The sequence below is a fragment of the Xenopus laevis genome, chromosome 1S, assembly GCF_017654675.1.
Source record: "Xenopus laevis strain J_2021 chromosome 1S, Xenopus_laevis_v10.1, whole genome shotgun sequence".
NCBI classification, from domain to species: Eukaryota; Metazoa; Chordata; class Amphibia; order Anura; family Pipidae; genus Xenopus; species Xenopus laevis.
Genome location: NC_054372.1, coordinates 143503795 through 143521615, shown reverse-complemented (window position 1 = coordinate 143521615; position 17821 = coordinate 143503795). Strand labels below are relative to the sequence as shown.

General features: G+C 36.7%; 1 pseudogene; it reads left to right on the top strand.

Annotated features, from left to right (window-relative positions):
- The first annotated feature begins 5052 nt into the window (after positions 1-5052).
- On the top strand, positions 5053-8684 carry LOC108705152 (annotated as a pseudogene).
- The last annotated feature ends 9137 nt before the right edge of the window (positions 8685-17821 follow it).

The window sequence follows — 17821 nt, the reverse complement described above, 5'->3', positions numbered from 1 at the left end:
TTTCGGGCGAATAGGCAGTTTTCATTCGAATTTGAATAGTATGATTCGAAGTAACATCGTATTTGATCGAATTTGAAGTTTTTGAAGTTTTTTCAAAAAACTACTTTGATTTTTCAAAGTCCACGAATTGACTTCAAATAGGTTCTAGGAGGTCCCCCATAGGCTAAAACAGCAATGCAGCAGGTTTTAGATGGCGAATGGTTGACTATTCCCTAGTCGAAGTGCACAAAAATTAGCTCAAAATTCAATTTTTTTAGTTGAATTTTCACTTCGACCCTTGATAAATCTGCCGCTAAGCTTACACAGCCCAAAACTGAACAGAAACAATTGGAAAAGGTAAATAAAGGCAATGTAAGCATAAACAGCATTTATCTATCTAATAAACATAAAGAATATCAAACAAAGTAGAATTATGAATATTACACACTATACATTGTTGCTTGGGCTTATTTTTAAAGTTTTAATTGTTGGGGCTTCTGCAATGAATGTGTTATTTTGTTTTTATGATGTGGCTGCTTATAACTTAATATATTCTCCAGACTGGAGACTTCTCCTTTCATATTGCTAGGTGGCTCTCACAATCAAGGCTCCCTAATGTCTGGCTGCAAGTCTGGGACACTTTGCAAAAATCATGAATCAGGATTTTCACGTTGAACTGAAGTGAGAGCAAATGGATTTTAAACGTGCCCACATCAAACCTTAATTACTGTCTACGCCCAATTGCTTGCCCTGTAAAAACGAATTAAACTGTCATTTAATGTCAGCACTAATGATGGGTTTAACAACACTGCAAATTATTTGCATGTCTCCTTGTGCTTTTTTCATTGGAGTCCATTTTCTTTTCATCTGATTGCATTAAAGAGCAACAGTAAAATACAAGTAGCAAAAGCTGTTGGCTTTGGATTTTACTAGCCATTTTCTAAATTGCATTCAGCATAAAACAGGAAAAGGGGCGAATGCGTGGACTGCTGCATAGCAACTTACAGTATGAAAGTCACAAAATATTCCAGAATATAGAGAGTAAAATATATTTTTCATAGACACTCGGCTCTGAATTATTTTTTGCAAAGCAAGGAAAGTGGACCTACAAGACAATTTGCATTGAAGGAGAAGTAAACCCTAAACATGAATGTGACTAATAATGCCATATATCACATACTGCACTTATTGCACCAACCTAAAGTTTCAGCTTCTCAATAGCAGCAATGATCAAGGACTTCAAACTTGTCACAGGGGGTCACCATCTTGGAAAGTGTTTGTGACACTCAGATGTTCAGTGGGCTCTGAGCAGCTGTTGAGAAGCTAAGCTTAGGGGTTGTTGCAAATTATCAAGCAGAAAATGATGCCTGTAATATAAGCTGGTGCTACAGGGCTAATTATTTCATTCTGAAGCTAATTGCACTGGTTTCTGAGCTGTCATTTAGTAACTAACTGTATTAATTACTAATCAGACTTATATTGTAACATTTCTATTCTATGTGTACTGTATATTTTGAGTTGGCCCCTAAGATCAGTAAGTGACAGCAGCACAGAGCATGTGCAGTGAATCAGCAAAAAAAGAAGATGGGGAGCTACTGGGGCATCTTTGGAGGCAAAGATCTTCCCTGCTAAAGGGCTTTGGTTGCTTTCGGCTGACAGAAATCCAAAACATAGACAGAAATCCAAAACATAGTGTACAACATTTCTAGTCTACTTCTTAAAGGACCAGTAACAGCAAAAACATTTTTTTAAAAATTTGTTTGTATGCTACAAAAAAAAGACACCAACACATAAAGTCGCTAAGTCTTTATTAAGAAATAACTAACCGAAACTCTGCTTGCGCTCCTCTTCAGAAAAAGCGGTCGGCGATCCATCGTGCGGTGCTCCGTTTCTCCTCCCTGCCTTCCTTATAGGAGATAGCCAGGGAGGAGAAATTGAGCGCCGCACAATGCATCGTCGCCCTGTTGCCGTTTCTGAAGAGGAGCGCAAGCGGAGTTTCGTTAAGTTATATAGACTTAGCGACTTTAAAGTTTAATATGTGTTGGTGTCTTTTTTGCGTAGCATACTAACAAATTTTTGTAAAAAATTTTTTGCTGTTACTGGTACTTTAAATTAATCTTTAGTTCTCCTTTAAACTATAGTCCATATATATATATATATATATTACAACTGTTGGCTTGTGGCACCATGCCTGCTTAGTATATCCTCCTCTAATGCCAAGATAAACTTCTAAACTCAGGAAGTCTTTATGCTTGGGTGTATCCCAAAAAAATGATGAATTTTATCTCTTATCTTGATTATGTGATATGGCCAGGCATGTGTTTGTTTGTGGCTGCATTTATGAGCTACACACAATTCTGCTATGTCTCCAGTTGTATTTGAACATTTTCTTTTTAATTTGAAAAAGGGTGTGCATCTGGTTATTCCTCATATAATCACCCAGGAACACCAGTCCCCTCCGGCAAAGTTAGCAATCATTTTTTCTTAATTTCTAGCACTTAGAACTGCAAGATTTACATTTTAATGCATAGTTCATAAGATAAAGTTGTATGTATTTAAAGTACAAAATGAGATTGTAAGCTTTTTGGAATAGGTACACTTTGCCTTTCATCAATTCTGCTCGTCTTATTATTGTTCAATTTGTTGCACATAGTGATGGTCAAATCGGACCCATTTCGCTTCATCGACAATTCGTTAAAATGCATTGAAGTCTACAGGCGACAATTTCTTTTTGGCGCCAGACAAATTGCGTTTGACACGTGACAAATTTTTTTCACCCAAAGGTGTGATTTTCTTGGCGAAACTTGGCGAAATATTTCGCTCATTGCTAGTTGTATATTTTGTTTAACATTTTTCTTTTACTCTCTCTGTGACGTTGAGGGTCCAGTAATGAAAATTGCAAAGCTCTATAGCCATTTTTGCTAGCACCGATTTCATTCACATCAGTTTAAAAGTAAAGACCAAATCCTCAACTGTGGACAACAAAGTGCCCACCAAATGCCCTTCCATAAACATAACTTTGAATCGCTGCGTGTGAAACACTTCACAAAGGCTCAACCCGTGTAATCACCCTGTCTGACATCACCTTTAACCCTTTAAAGATTTCACACAATTAGATCTGATGCAGACTGCAGTGGCAACCATGCAGAGTTCAGTTTCAAATGACCCCTGCAAAATGTTTGGTTTTAAAGGGTAGATTTTTTTGGATCATACATTGGAAACACAATTCTAAGGGCTCTTACAGATGAGCGTTTGAAACTGCGCTCCCCTGCGTTCCGTTTTTATGTGTTCAGCCGCAGGGGAGCGCAGAAGTAGACGCAGGAAAAATGCAGCATGTTGCGTCTCAACCTGGGTTCGGCGCCTACATGCGCCTGTGTGAGTACAGCCCCATTGAAAAAAACTGAATGTGTCTACTTCTGCGCTCCCCTGCGGCTGAACGCATAAAAACAGAACGCAGGGGAGCGCAGCTTCAAACGCTCGTCTGTAAGAGCCCTTATACTTTATTCATATATTCTACAACACTTTACAGAGATCATACATCATTTACATGAGTGCCCATGGGGCTTGCAATCTACAGTTCCTATCACATTCCACACACATTCAGGCTCACTCAACACTGGGCAAATTTGCACCCGAGATGTAACCCATAGCAACCAATCAGATGCTGCAGGTAGAACAATGAAATCAATAATTTGATTTAAATAAATAATTTTGATTTGAATAAATTGCGTTACTGCCCAGGCGCAAATCTGCCCAGTGTTTATAAATGACCCCCACTGTAATCAATTTAATTGATTCACAAGCTAATGGGGTGGGGAGAAACCAGAGAAACCATAGCAAACCCACAAACATGAAATGTACAGACTCCTTACAGATAGAACATAGAGCTAGAGAAGGCTCTAGCAAGGGATTTGTTAATTGACAGCATTCCTGCAAGACCTATTTCCAATATGCTATGTTCTTGTTAATAAGTGTTTCTAGTTAAAGGGTTGATATGGTCATTTTAGCATGCAATCAGGAATAGTTTGGGTCCTTTCTGTTAAATGTATTTACCTCTGACATATTTGGGGTTACATTTAACTTTTTTTCTGTATTTTGTGCAAGAAAATAATCTGGATTTTAATATTTTATCTACTATCTGCATTCCATTGTGTTTAGTCAATGCAGTCAGTAAATTGTTGCTCTTGAAACATAAAACTTTTTTTTTTTTACTGGCACTTTTTATTAATTTTCAACAATACAGTAATTATATTGTGTATATAATGGTTTAAATCAATGCAGGTATACTCATTAAATTAACCACATTAATATACACACAATTAATCAAACAAACAAAAAAAACAAGAAAAAAAGGTAAAGGTAGTGTAAGGGCTCTGACCCACAGGCGGTTTTACCTGCTCTCCCTTGCGTTGCAGATTCTTCCGTTCAGCCACAGGGGAGCAATGCACTCAGGTATTGCCAAGGGGCTGTAATCACACAGACGCATGTAAGCGCCAAACGCAGGTGGGACGCAGCATGTTGCATTTCACCTGCGTTCGGCGCATACATGCGTCTGTGTAAGTACTGCCCCCTTGACAATAATTGAGTGTGTCTACTCCTGCACCACCTGCGGAAGAAAGTGCAACGCAGACACAGGGAAGCACAGGTAAAACCGCCCGTGTGTAAGAGCCCTAACCTGTAGTACATCTGTATGTCTCCCAGGGCAGTTACAATTCATGCAATACATATAAACTGTATATGATCTAGATTTTGACCTTAGACATCCAAAATTTGTGAGCTTCCAAACAGTTTTTCCCCCCTAAACTCCTCGGCGCTGCTTTTTCGTATTCTAAATTGTTGGTCACCTCTCTTTGTACTTGGATAATACTAGGGACATCTTTTTTTCCAATTTCTAGTAATCAAAAGTCTGCAAGCGTTTAGTATTTGGAAAGTCGGAAATTTTAAATTCTTGTTTGGAAGTCTTCTGTAAAGATTCAGCAACATATCTTCTGGAGATATTTTGGGATATTTTGTTGTGTTATCTCTGTAATCAAAGTTCTCACATTAAGCCAAAATCTCACATGTCCACCAAATATGGAGCATATCTCTTATGTCCTTGTCACATCTCCAACAGGAATTCGAAGCTCCAGGGTACATTTTTGATAATCTTGAAGGGGTTAGATACCAGTTATATAAGATTTTGTGATAGCACTCGTGATGAGTAACACATCTAGTGAACCGTTGGGTTCTGGAGATAGCCTTTTGCCATTCCTTCATTGTATAGTTTTTCTTAAGTCTTTGTTCCCATTTGATCATGTGTGGAATTGTCTGTATTTCCTTTGGTTCTCCTAAAAGACCATAAATCTTTGCCATTCTTGGAAGTAACTTTCAAAGCTCGATAGTGGTCTGAGTTTAGAATAAGGAAGTGTTGTTATATAATTCTGTATTAGCAAATATTTAAGTACAGTTCTTTCTTAAGACACATGCATTTTAGTTTGTCTGCACAGTACAAGTCCATTAGTTTTAATGGGGCTTTCTTAAACCATATTGACAGATCAGTGTTTAGTATTGATTCCAAAACTGAAATAGGTGCCAGAGGAGATGGAAACGGAGAGCATAGTGTGCTTTCTCTATTATCCCTCAAGACCTTTGTAGCAGTCTTTACAGTTGCAGGTAAGACAAAGCATTTCTCTTTTAAAGGTCCAGGTTTTGGATCTTAATTCTAAAAATGTAATCTCCATGATGAAGCCCTACACAGATAAACAATGGGATATGGCTACGGGCATGAAGTTATGGCAAGTAAATCACATTTCGAGCAACAGCATTACAAGTCAGTTTTAAAACAGATGGCCATGTGGATCCATAAATTCTCTTTCGTTTTATCCGGAGTGCCGCCTATCTGTTTTTATCCCTATCTATTACAGCTGAGGCGCTGGTGGCTGAGCACCCGGTTCTATGGTGGAGCAAGTGGAGGAGTAAGGCCCACGGGGGGTAAGTTTGGAGCGGCTTATTATTTGACTGTTACAAGTCAGTGTGTAGCAAGTTGGAGTTGTTTGTCATTATTATCTATAAAGCATCAACATAGTCTGCAGTACTGTACAATAAATGGGTGCATTTTAAAGGGATATTGTCATGATTTTTATGGTGTAGTTTTTATTTATAAATTATTTTGTTTACACTGCAAATAATTCACGCCACCATATAAAGAGCCAGCACTTCACAATAGAACTGCTTTCTGGCAGGCTGTTGTTCCTCCTACTCAATGTAACTGGAAGAGTCACAGTGTGACTTGGATTTTTACTATTGAGTGCTGTTCTCATATCTACTACGGAGTCGTCATCTTGTGTAAGGGAGCTATTATCTGGTTATCTTTCCATTGTTCTTTTGTTAGGCTGTTGGGGGGGGGGTGGGATTGGGGTGATATCACTCCAACTTGCAGTGCAGCAGTAAAGAGTGAATTAAATTTATCAGAGCACAAGTCACATGACTGGGAGCACCTGGGAAACTGACAGTATGTCTAGCCCCATGTCAGATTTCAAAACAAAACATAAAAAAATATGTTTGCTCTTTTGAAAAATGGATTTCAGTGCAGAATTCTGCTGCAGCAGCACTATTAACTGATTCATTTTAAGTAAAAACATGTTTTCCTGTGACAGAATCCCTTTAATGTATTCCTGTCTGCGTTTCATTAATGATTCATTTTAGCAGTGTTATTAAAAGAGAAATAAAACTTTCTGAGAAATTACTTCAAATTTGTTTTTTGCTTTATCCCTGACATTTTCACTATTTCTTTGTGACAAATTGGAAACTCATATGATTCTTTATAACACACATTCGTATACACAATATTATTTTTAATTTAAAAAAAAAAAGGGGTTCTTTTAGTATTTAAGAACAACTACCCCTGTTATATGTGACCCAGTAATTTCAAATATCATTGTTTAATGTAGGACCCTCTAATCAATTTGTCTCGTGTCTGGTTCTGTGCCATTGATGGGAGATCTATAGAGTTGCTAGAAAGCATATATGTTTAATGTCCCCTTGGATTTTTTTTTTTAAACTAGCTTAATCAGTTGCCGTCTCACTGGCTATTGCACATTTCTCCCGAGAGATGATGAATCCCTTTTTCTAGAAAGTGTCACACAATCAACAGAATTTCCTTCTCTGAGTTATTTCAAAGGCTGAAATAAATTAGGTGTCCGGTCAGAGTGTCATGCCCTTTGAACTCCAAAATCATTTATCAAATTATCTTTCAGATTGGTTACAGTAGTTGGTGGATTTCTTGTTAACCTTTAAGCAGCAGACATAGAAAAAACATGCAACACATTGAAGCTTCAGATGGTAATCCATAGCTTGTAGTTTGAGTTCAAACCCAGCTTTATTTTAATAATACAAGCAATAGGTTTCTAAATATTGTTAGTATATGAAATAAGCATTTTCTTATTTTTGTTAATTTGTGTTAGACATGAGGAATTTTAAAATCTTTCCTTTCAACCCTCTTTATAAGAGTCAATTGTTTTGTAATTGTTTTGCCAGCCCATATCTGGTCCTAGCCCCCTTTTTCTTGTTGGCTATGAGGATGGCTTTGTGGAATGTTTTGGAACACAGATTGATGAGCCAACTTACTTGCCACATGGAGCCTGTGATGAGCCTTGACTTTGACTGCCTTAAGGCCAGAGGGGTCTCAGGATCCTCAGAGAGAGTACTACATGTCTGGAGCCTTGATGAACAGCAGAACCTGAAGGTATATGGAGTCCTTTTCTTTCCGGTCTACTCATCCAGTTTTTCACTTAACGTCTCAGTGTCTGAAAAATGGTTTAGTTAGTAGCCCCAAGCTAATCAATCAGTCCCAAGTTTCAAGTTAGTCACTCCAGTTGCATTCTTTGAAATTTCTGGTGTGGCTGTTTGGTTGGGATTTTTTTAATTATCTGGTCACGTTGGTGCAGTAGCTCAAAGCTTCTGAAAATGGAATTTTTGATACATTATGGATCTTATTTCATTATGTTTATGTATATTTAATAAATGTTCATGTATTCATCCATATAGATATTGAATATAATAAACGAACGAAATAGTAGAGTTTCTTGAAAACCTTAATAATAAAACAAGCATTTTCCAGATTCACTATCTTGTAGTTCTCTTTTCTCTTTAGATGTGTTCTCTTTAAGAGGATATTGTATTTCCAGTTTGCTATTAAGTTTTAACATGAAGAAAGTAGACAATATCATTCTCATCAAGAAATATCATTTACTAAACATATAAGGTTAGTTTGTTTCCTATAATACTAAGGCTATGATGCATGGGCCATTTTGATCACAGCAACACGCATGCTGTTGTCCCACACAACTCTAATTTCTCTTGATTTGAATAGGACAACCAGAAAGCCCCATGTCTCCTAAGTATAAGGCAGCAAATATTATGTAATGAGCAACGTATCAAGCTATCTAACAATTATGTTCTGTTTCTTGAGGCTTACAAAACACAAGAACTTGTCAACCCTGGAATTTTAGATGTAGTCCTCCGACAAGATAAAAAGATCTAAGCTGCTGCTGGCTGGGACCATCGAATCTGAGTATTTAGGTGGAAGAGTATGAAATCTTTAGCTGTGTCAAAGTATCACTTGGCTATCATGAACTGTGTGTCATTTTCCGACCATACAAATCCTGAAAACTGATTACTTGCAGCTGGCTCACATAAGTGTATGGTCAATATATCAGAACAGCTAAGTGTTTGGATTGATCCTAGCTTACTATACATCAAGTGCAAGTGCAGTGCAATCTTAAATAAAGAAAGCAAAATGGCAAACATGAAGAACTGTCTGTTTGTGTATATATATACACAAACAGACAGTTCTTCATGTTTGCCATTTTGCTTTCTTTATTTAAGAAAATAAAGAAAATAAAGAAAATATATATATATATATATATATATACATATATATATATATATATATATATATATATATATATATACTGTATATATATATGACCTATTATCCAGAATGCTCAGGATCTGGGTTTTCTGTATAAGGGGTCTTTCTGTAAAAAAAATAATTTAAACATCAAATAAACCCAATAGGATTGTTTTGACCCCAATAAAGATTAATTATATGTTAGTTGGGATCAAATACAAAGTACTGTTTTATTATTACAACGAAATAGGAAATCAATTTTAAACATTTGAATTGTTTGATTAAAATAGAGCCTATGGGAGATGGCCTTCCTGGAGCTTATACTTAGAAATGTATTTATTCATTCTATATATATAATTTTTTTCCCTACTGTTAAAATTAGCTTAAAAAGATATATAAAGATACAAGTGGTAGCTTTCATGCCATTAACAAATTATGTTCACACCCCACCCTCCAAAAAAACAGTTATTGACAGCAGATTCAAGTTCTGCCCCTAAATTTGATTATGGCACATCTGGCATCTTCTGGCATCCTCCCTGTTATTGTTTCTGAGCAATGATGTCTTCATTTGAATACAGTACCCGTGCACTCTGATAAAACCATTTCAATACAACTGTAACAGTCAAAGACCTGTATTCTATTTAATGTTTTTGGGAGCTGGGCATGTATCTTTTTGTGTATATGCTTTTGGAGGGCTGAATCGCATGTAATAAAAAGTCTGCATATGTCTCCATGTATATTGTAATCATAATTAGAGCACAATTTCTAAAAATCAAATTGCAATATTGTCAAAATAAGAGACAGCGAGCAACAATGGCAGACGTTTCGATCGATTTATGTTTTTATGATGTTAAACCTCTAATGTATATATATATATATATATATATATATATATATATATATATATATATATATATATATATATATATATATATATATATATATATATATATATATATATATATAGTGGTGAGCACAACTTTCCCTTGTTTGTTATAGTTTATACAGGAGCAGTGACCAGCTCCATGTTGTAGCTCCCACCCTTCCCAGCTATAGTCAGGTGATCCCACTGGTGTCTAATAAAAGGGCAGCCAATTTTGGGAGTTTTACTTTTGAAAGGAGCTAGTAAGTTGCAAGTAAAACTTAGTCCCTTTGTAAAATGTATAATGAAGCAATAGAATTCTTAATGAATCAGATGCAATTTGAGTGTAGGACTGGCCAGATATGGGATGACTTTGACGTAGTTGGCCATCTTAAATATATTGCAATATATGGACAAACAATCCCTGTTATGTTTAAAGGGTAAGGCATTCTTCAGTAGCAGTATGCACAAAATGTCTCTGTCTTAAATAAATTGATAATGGGTTGAGTACAGAGGAATCTTGTATTTTTCCATAAGTATTTTGTGGTAACACCCTCATTGCACCCCCGCCTAATGAACTTTCCCTTCTGATGACTGGTTTCCAGTTTTAGGGAAGGGAGGACATGTTTTACTGTAAATTTATTCTATAAAATTCTATGTAGCACCCATTTTCACATGGTTCTTATTTGAAAACATGAAAGTGGCCGTCGCTATTAAAAATTCGCAAGAAATCTCATCTACAGGGACATTGCCAATTTACTAACAGGTGTAGATGACAATTCACTAGTGAAAGAGACAGTCACTAGCACAGTTTCCTACCCTATCGCTACGGGAATTTTTGCTCAGGCAAACAATGGTTACTCCGCAAATTCACGGTGCGAATTTTACAGAATGCTACCTCTTTCCTTCTCCACCTTAGACCAGGCAAACTGATAAGATTAAGCTTCATCCTCCTCAATCTTATGCCAGTGATATCATATCCTGTATGCTCGCGAAGGATTGCTAATAAATGCTTGAGCTGACAAATTAACGCTAGTGAAACTTCGCCAGTGTTCGACTGCTGAGACACAACTTTGCATTTTAGTGAATTAGTGTGGTGTTAACGAATTTATGCATGGCAAAGTGGTGCGAAGTGTGGCGGAGCGTTCGCAGGCGAAAATTCGCCCTTTAGTGAATTTCCCCCCATGAATTTAAAAAAAATAGCTTGCATTTTGCTAATACAACTCCCACTTCTACATAAACTGGCCAGCTTTTAGATGCCTTATACAGCTTTTTTGTTGTCCCACCAATAAATACATTTCCCTGACGGAGCAGGAGCAAACTTTGCAAGAGCATTGTTATACTTAATGACTGACCACACAGCTGTTTTCTATCTGGACATAAACCTATAGGGGCAAATTCACTAAGCGCCGAAGCGCCGAACGCTAGCGTTACTTCGCTAGCATTTGTCATTTTCGTTACTGCGCAAATTCACTAACTAATTTTTCTAAGTCCCAAAAAAAACGCTGGCGTGTTTTCTACATTATGGGTGATAGGCTGAAAAAGATCGAAAAAATTTTTGGGGCTCCCCTCCTTCCCCCCTACATTTCCTGACTCATGGCAACTTACCTATACAGTGGGCACATGTGTAGGGCAAAATAAAATTTTTATTTGATGATTTGAAGGTTTTCTAGCCATTTGTAGTGCTGATACGTATTCCTCCATTGAAATTTGAATTTTGCGCCGTATGCAAATTAGCCTTCGCTAGCGTAACTTCGCTTTACTTAGCGAATCAACGCTAGCGCAACTTCGCAACCTTATGCTACCCCTGAGTGCAACTTCGGATTTTAGTGAATTTGCGAAGCGCTGGCGAAACTACGCCTGGCGAAGTGTGGCGAAGTTACGCCTGGCGCAACTACGAATCTTAGTGAATTTGCCCCATAGTGTTTATTGAAGCAGAGATCACCAGTCAGTGTACAAAATTAGGGCAGAGGTTCCCAAACTTTGGGCATAGCCTCTGTTGATCACCGTTGGTAATTGTTCATTATGGATATTTTTTTGCAAGTGCTTTCTGGAGTCTGCCTCTATATATATGTATGTATATATATGTGTGTTTTAAATATATTCTTCTTGGATAACAACATTTTTTCTCAAAACTTGTTCCCGTATAGCATCATTCATTAAACTGAAAAGGCTTAAAACATGCAAACTATACTTTATTTTACTTGTGTGCCTGCCCTCATTAAATGTACCCACTTTTGTTAAATGATATATACGCTTTAAAGTGCCTTCATTGATATGGCTGAACCTCCCTATAGAGGACAATGTTCTGGGAAAACCTGATCTGCAGGATTAAGACACAGATTACACAATGGCCTCACAAGATTCTCTAAGCTTAAGAAACTGAGACTACACTAGATCCTACGGTCATCATGTTAATAAACAAATGTTTTATAGTTTTTAGAATTCTAAACTGAGATATAACCAGTTGCTAGCAGGTGACTTTTATGACTCCACTTTGCTGTAATTATGTAGCAAAGATTTAAGAGGTGGGGATGCTTATGCTGGCATGGAGTAGGGTCAAGTAGGGACCGTGAAATGAGATTGAGTTTCAAATAAGATTTCTATGGCAATTTTAATGGCTGCATTTAAATCCCACATTTTTTTATAGTTCACGCAATAGTATTTTTATTTACATTGCATTTTAACTATTTCTGGCAGATGTACATATTTGTTCTATTTTGGTAAAGACATTAGTTAGAAATAACAGTGTACTACTATTTATTATTGAGTTAATAAGTGCTGCAAAATACAATGTATTGGATAAAGTTAAAGGTAATATTTGAGTTGTTACCTCATTATTTGTGCCTGGTGCTGCTGATGTCTTTAGTAATGGAATTCTGATATAAGGCAAGTAATTATTATTTTATGGCTTTATGGGCAGGTGACACCTGAGCACTTTTGGGTTTTTTTGTTTGTTTTGTCTTTTTTTGCCTGGTGCATTTTTAGTAGTACCTTATGGAACTCATGGAATCATCCTGTGCATCAGTCCTCATTGGCTACTGCCAGCTTGCAGTGCCAGTAGTGAGTAAAAACTACTGGCGTCATTACCATGGTGACATTTGTCTGTTACTGGAAGGTGCACAATTTTGTAACATGGCTAGTATCAATCTTGTTTTTGGCAGGTTGCTAGACCTGGGCAAATGTTGCAGCTTTAATGAAATGACCACACTAATATGAGGAGACTTCAAGTGCCCTAGTACTTCCCCCTTTGATGGTGTCAGGCTATAAAAAGCATTTTCATTTTTATTTCTGTAACTGGGTATTAAAACTATGTGACCTGCAGTGGTCAAGAACTACTAGAGGCTTCACATGCCTATTAATACATTTAAGGCTATACAGCCACCAGCCCTTCACTTGTTGATGAACTATTAGTGATGGGCGTATTTATTCGCCAGGCGCGAATTCGCAGCAAATTTTAATGAAACGCGAAACCTGCATGAAAATTCGCTGGCGAAAATACCCCCCAAAAAATACGGATGCCGGCGTCCAAAAAACAGACGCCGGCATCAAAAAGACAGACACTGCGTCAAAAACTAGACTTTTCGCCATTTTGCAAATTTTGCTGGAAATTCGAAAAATTTTCGGCGAAGCGAAAAGGCACAAATTCGCCCATCACTATGAACTATGGTTAACTATAGGTACCATTTGTCCATATTGCAAGTACCTAGCAGCAAATGAAACATGTTAATGTTTTCAATATCAAGCACAGAAGGAGAAGATCAAGATATTAATCCCTGTTATATTCCTGCTCAGCTATTCCTACACAAATGAAAGGCACAACCTCTTGGCAGATTCCAAAGATTGTCTGGCACAGAAAGTCTGCAGCTTTATTTCAAAATGAATGACACATCTACAGCTTAATATTAATGAGTGGTATGTGCAGTGTTACTTTTAAAACAACCTTGAACCATTTTGACTCCATTGGCTGCAACCATTGTTAGCATTGCACCCTGATCGTTAATATCTCCTTTCATTGTGATGACCAATAAATATAAAGTCACTTTTATACACTTTTTGCTCTCTCACCTATAAAATGTATACATAACAGCTGAGAATCAAACAATGTTCTGCTTGGAACTAGACAGAAAGTCACTTCAACTTGTTCCAAAGGAATAAAGAATAACCTCAACTTTTCAGATGTTAGTCCCACTAATGACAGAACTGGTACTGATCTGTTTGTTGAGAGAGCATCTCCTAGCTAGAATTTATGTTCTTCCCTGCTGATTCATGTTTTGCCAACATCAACCTGCTGGTGGAGTTTCTCATGGTGGTTCATCTGAACATTCGGAATACCTCACATATGATATCTGTGGAGAAAACTTGCAATGTTCTGTAAAAGGAGTTCCATAAATCTAAAAATTAAACCATCAAATAGACATTAAGGGAGAGGCAGAGCTGCTGTGCCTGTTTCTATATATCTCACAGCAGTATAAATATATCAAGTGAGTCATTGTTATCAGAGAGATGTTTTTGCCAACGAGCCCATGGAAAGAGTCGTGAGGATATTCAGTGGGGTCAGACAGCACATCTCATTCCTGCAGACCTATAATATATGATATCCCCGATCCAGCAAAAAGTGCATTATGTTTTTTCAACATTTTTTTCTTCCAAGACCAATAACAAGGTAACATAGGTCATTTGAATCCATGTGTAAAAATGTAATTTGCGTGTATAACTCAGTTTTTTGGGCAAGCTGCCAATTAAGCGGCATGCAGCTCCCAGACCAGATGGCAACATCAATATGCCTTTGTGAACTGCAGGTTTGCTGAGCCAAGCTACTGCGAAAGGGAGTCAATCTGTTCCCCAAACATTTGCCTGGCCTTGCTGTGTTTATAAATGTTATCGCTCTTTAATTAAATAGACTTGCGGGATCTGTTTTATTTGGGTTTGCACTGAATGCATCTTTTGAACGCCCTCATATCCACTGCTTGGGTTTTACTGGTTTTACTGCCATATAGATCCTTGCCTTGCTGACACATTATGATATGTTTGTGGGCACAAAAGGAAGTAAATATATAAATATAAGGTTATGATTGATTGTTTTCTGTTTATGCCAGATCATTTATTTCTATTTTACCCTTTTACTCTCTCTCTTCTGCCTTTTCTTTTTTTATGGGCAGGGTGTTCAGTCTGTATCTGCCTAGCCAAAAAGCCACAGGCAGAAAATATGGATGTGAGCATAAAATATATATTTTTAAAATTTTGATCTTAGTACATGCGTAAATGTGATAGGTACCTTAGACTATAACATTTAATGGGGTAAGGACAGATATGAATGATATACCATGTCTGTAAAGGGCTGTAAAATGTGTTGGCACTATATAAAGAATAATAATTTCTAAAAATGTCAGTATACCTTACTGCCATTATTTTCCTGTATTTTTGTATTTATTCATAAAGCACTGCGTATCTTGACAGCGCTATATAAATAAATGATGATGATGATGATGATGATGATATAGGTCTGACTTACCAAATTTTTTTTTCCAGTGTTTGCATAGGGCAACACATTTGTAGAGTGGTTAATACAGGTATAGGATCCGTTATCCGGAAACCTGTTATCCAGAAAGTTCCGAATTACAGAAAGGCTGTCTCCCGTAGACTCCATTTTAATCAAATAATTAAAATTTTTAAAAGTCATTTCCTTTTTCTCTGTAGTTAGAAAACAGTACCTTTTACTTGATTCCCACTAAGATATAGTAAATCCCAATTGGATGCAAAGAAATCCTATTGGGTTTAATTAATGTGTAAATGATTTTTAGTAGACTTAGGGAAAAACTTTGAATTTGAATATCGAATTCGACGTTTTTTCACCGAATTTGGCAATCCTGCGATTGAATAAAAATCGTTTGATCGAACGATTCAAACGATTTTAGCGTACGATTTTAGGATTTTTATCCGATGTGTAAAGATGTAAAAGTTTGTAGATAGGCTAACATAGCACTTCGGCAGGTTTAAGTTGGCGAAGTATTGAAGTCGAAGAGATAATACTTCGATTATCGAATGGTCGAATATTCAAACGATTTTTACTTTCTAATCGAAGTCGAAGTAACCTATTTGATGGTCGAAGTATCCAAAAAATTACTTTGAATTTCGAATTTTTTTACTTCAAAAATTCCCTCGAATTCACTTTGACCCTTGATAAATCTGCCCCTTAATGTATGGAGATCCAAATTACAGAAAGATCTGTTATCCGGAAAAAAAAACCAAGTCCCGAGCATTCTGGATAACAGGTTCCATACCTGTACTGTTGATTCCAGCCACAGAACTATTTGCAAGGAGTGTGTATGGTGTCCCCATTCTTGTCTGGCTACTCCATTTTCTTTCCATGCTCCAAAAACATACAGGTAGATTTATTGGCTTCTAATGTAAATGTTCTAATGTATAAAGTCTATGTGAATGTGATAGGGACATTATATTATTGCATCAGAACTGTAATGAATGATGTATATTCGCGGAATATGTTGGCTTCACATACTGTAAATTATTTCCAATTATAACTCTAGCCTATAGATTATAATGAATTGCAAAGATGCCTGAAAAGTGTAAGAATAACATTACAATGAAACATGTCTTGCTCATTTTCTATCTGCACCAACTGTCCTTTATTGGATTGCAGTATATTTCTCCCAGGACCTGCACAGGGCACTAGTCAAATATTTCAGCTGAAATGAATAAATGATTGGTCCTCTCACTGTCTGCTTAGTTTCATCCATTCTTGGGAAAATAATAAGTAGAATTTAAATGTTCTTTTTCTTTCATCAATGATTTGTTTCCTGCTTCTTTTTAAATGTGATTTATAGAGGTGTATCATTCAGATTTCTGGTTATCTAACGTAAAAATGTCATTTGAAAGCTCAGTCTCGTCCTCACCTGGCTTGCTTTTCAAATAATGCCTATTGTTCCCAACCTATTCCCAGATGATCATTTTTTCCGTGGGCTTTAATGGCATGCAGACTTGGCATCATGCTAAATAGAGACATTGAAATCTGTCTGCGTTATCTCTAGAGTGCATCTGTTTTGAAGTATCTTTCCCCAACGAGCCGGAAAGGGAATTGAACCAAAGATGGATTTTACATTTGCTGAAATAAAAGAAATGTGTGAGGTAGTGCTGAGAAAAGACAAAAGACAGTCCCATGAAGTTTTCCCCTAATGCACGCAGCTTGTCTCCCCTCTCGCTATAACTGATGAGCTTTGATATGATAGGTAATAATGGGGTCTCCCGTGCTTGTCTCTGGAAATGAAAAAGAGCTGTCAGAGGCAGCTCATGTAATACAGAACTTATGGTTTTTCGTAATCACATCTAGTCCGAGCTGGTCACGAATCTCCACACAACCACCAAGGAAAAAACAGTGAAACGATTACAAAGCCAGACTTGCCACATTGGCAGTGAATTGTACAAAGAGCATTTGTTGTGTATTCTCTCCTTCTTCCTTTTATGAAATCATATATTTTGCTGGGCTTTACTGTTATTTTCTTATCCTGTCCATTTTTCTTCTTGATTCTAATTTAAGCAAATCAATTATTTCAAATCTTTTGTGACATACAGTCTTTTAGGAAGAAATGTAAAAACCTCAGCCATTAAGTATGGCAGGAATGCTTTTCTTGATTGGAAGAAATGCTGTATTCCTGCAAAAAAAGTTACTTATTAGCATTTTTCTAAATTCAGTTAATGGTGTGTATACAGTTCTCTGCTCCAGTGCAAGTATAGGATAAATAAAAAAGGTGAGTGTATGTGTATAAACATTCAATTCCACTGCTGGTAAGACATAAAGAGACAGTGTAGACCTATATGAATAATTAGCACAATAAATAGAACTTGTGATTAAAAGAGATTCCCATTTCTCCATTATAAAGCATTGATGGAAAATGTTTTTTTTTTGGTTTTCACTGAACAACTGTCATTCAAGTTTAGCTCCAACATCACTAATCCACATAGAAACCCCACCACAATTCAACATTACAGATATGGGACGTATTATGTTGTTTTATAATTATTTATATTAGATATACCATGACCTGGATGAATGAAAACCTTCATAGTCATAT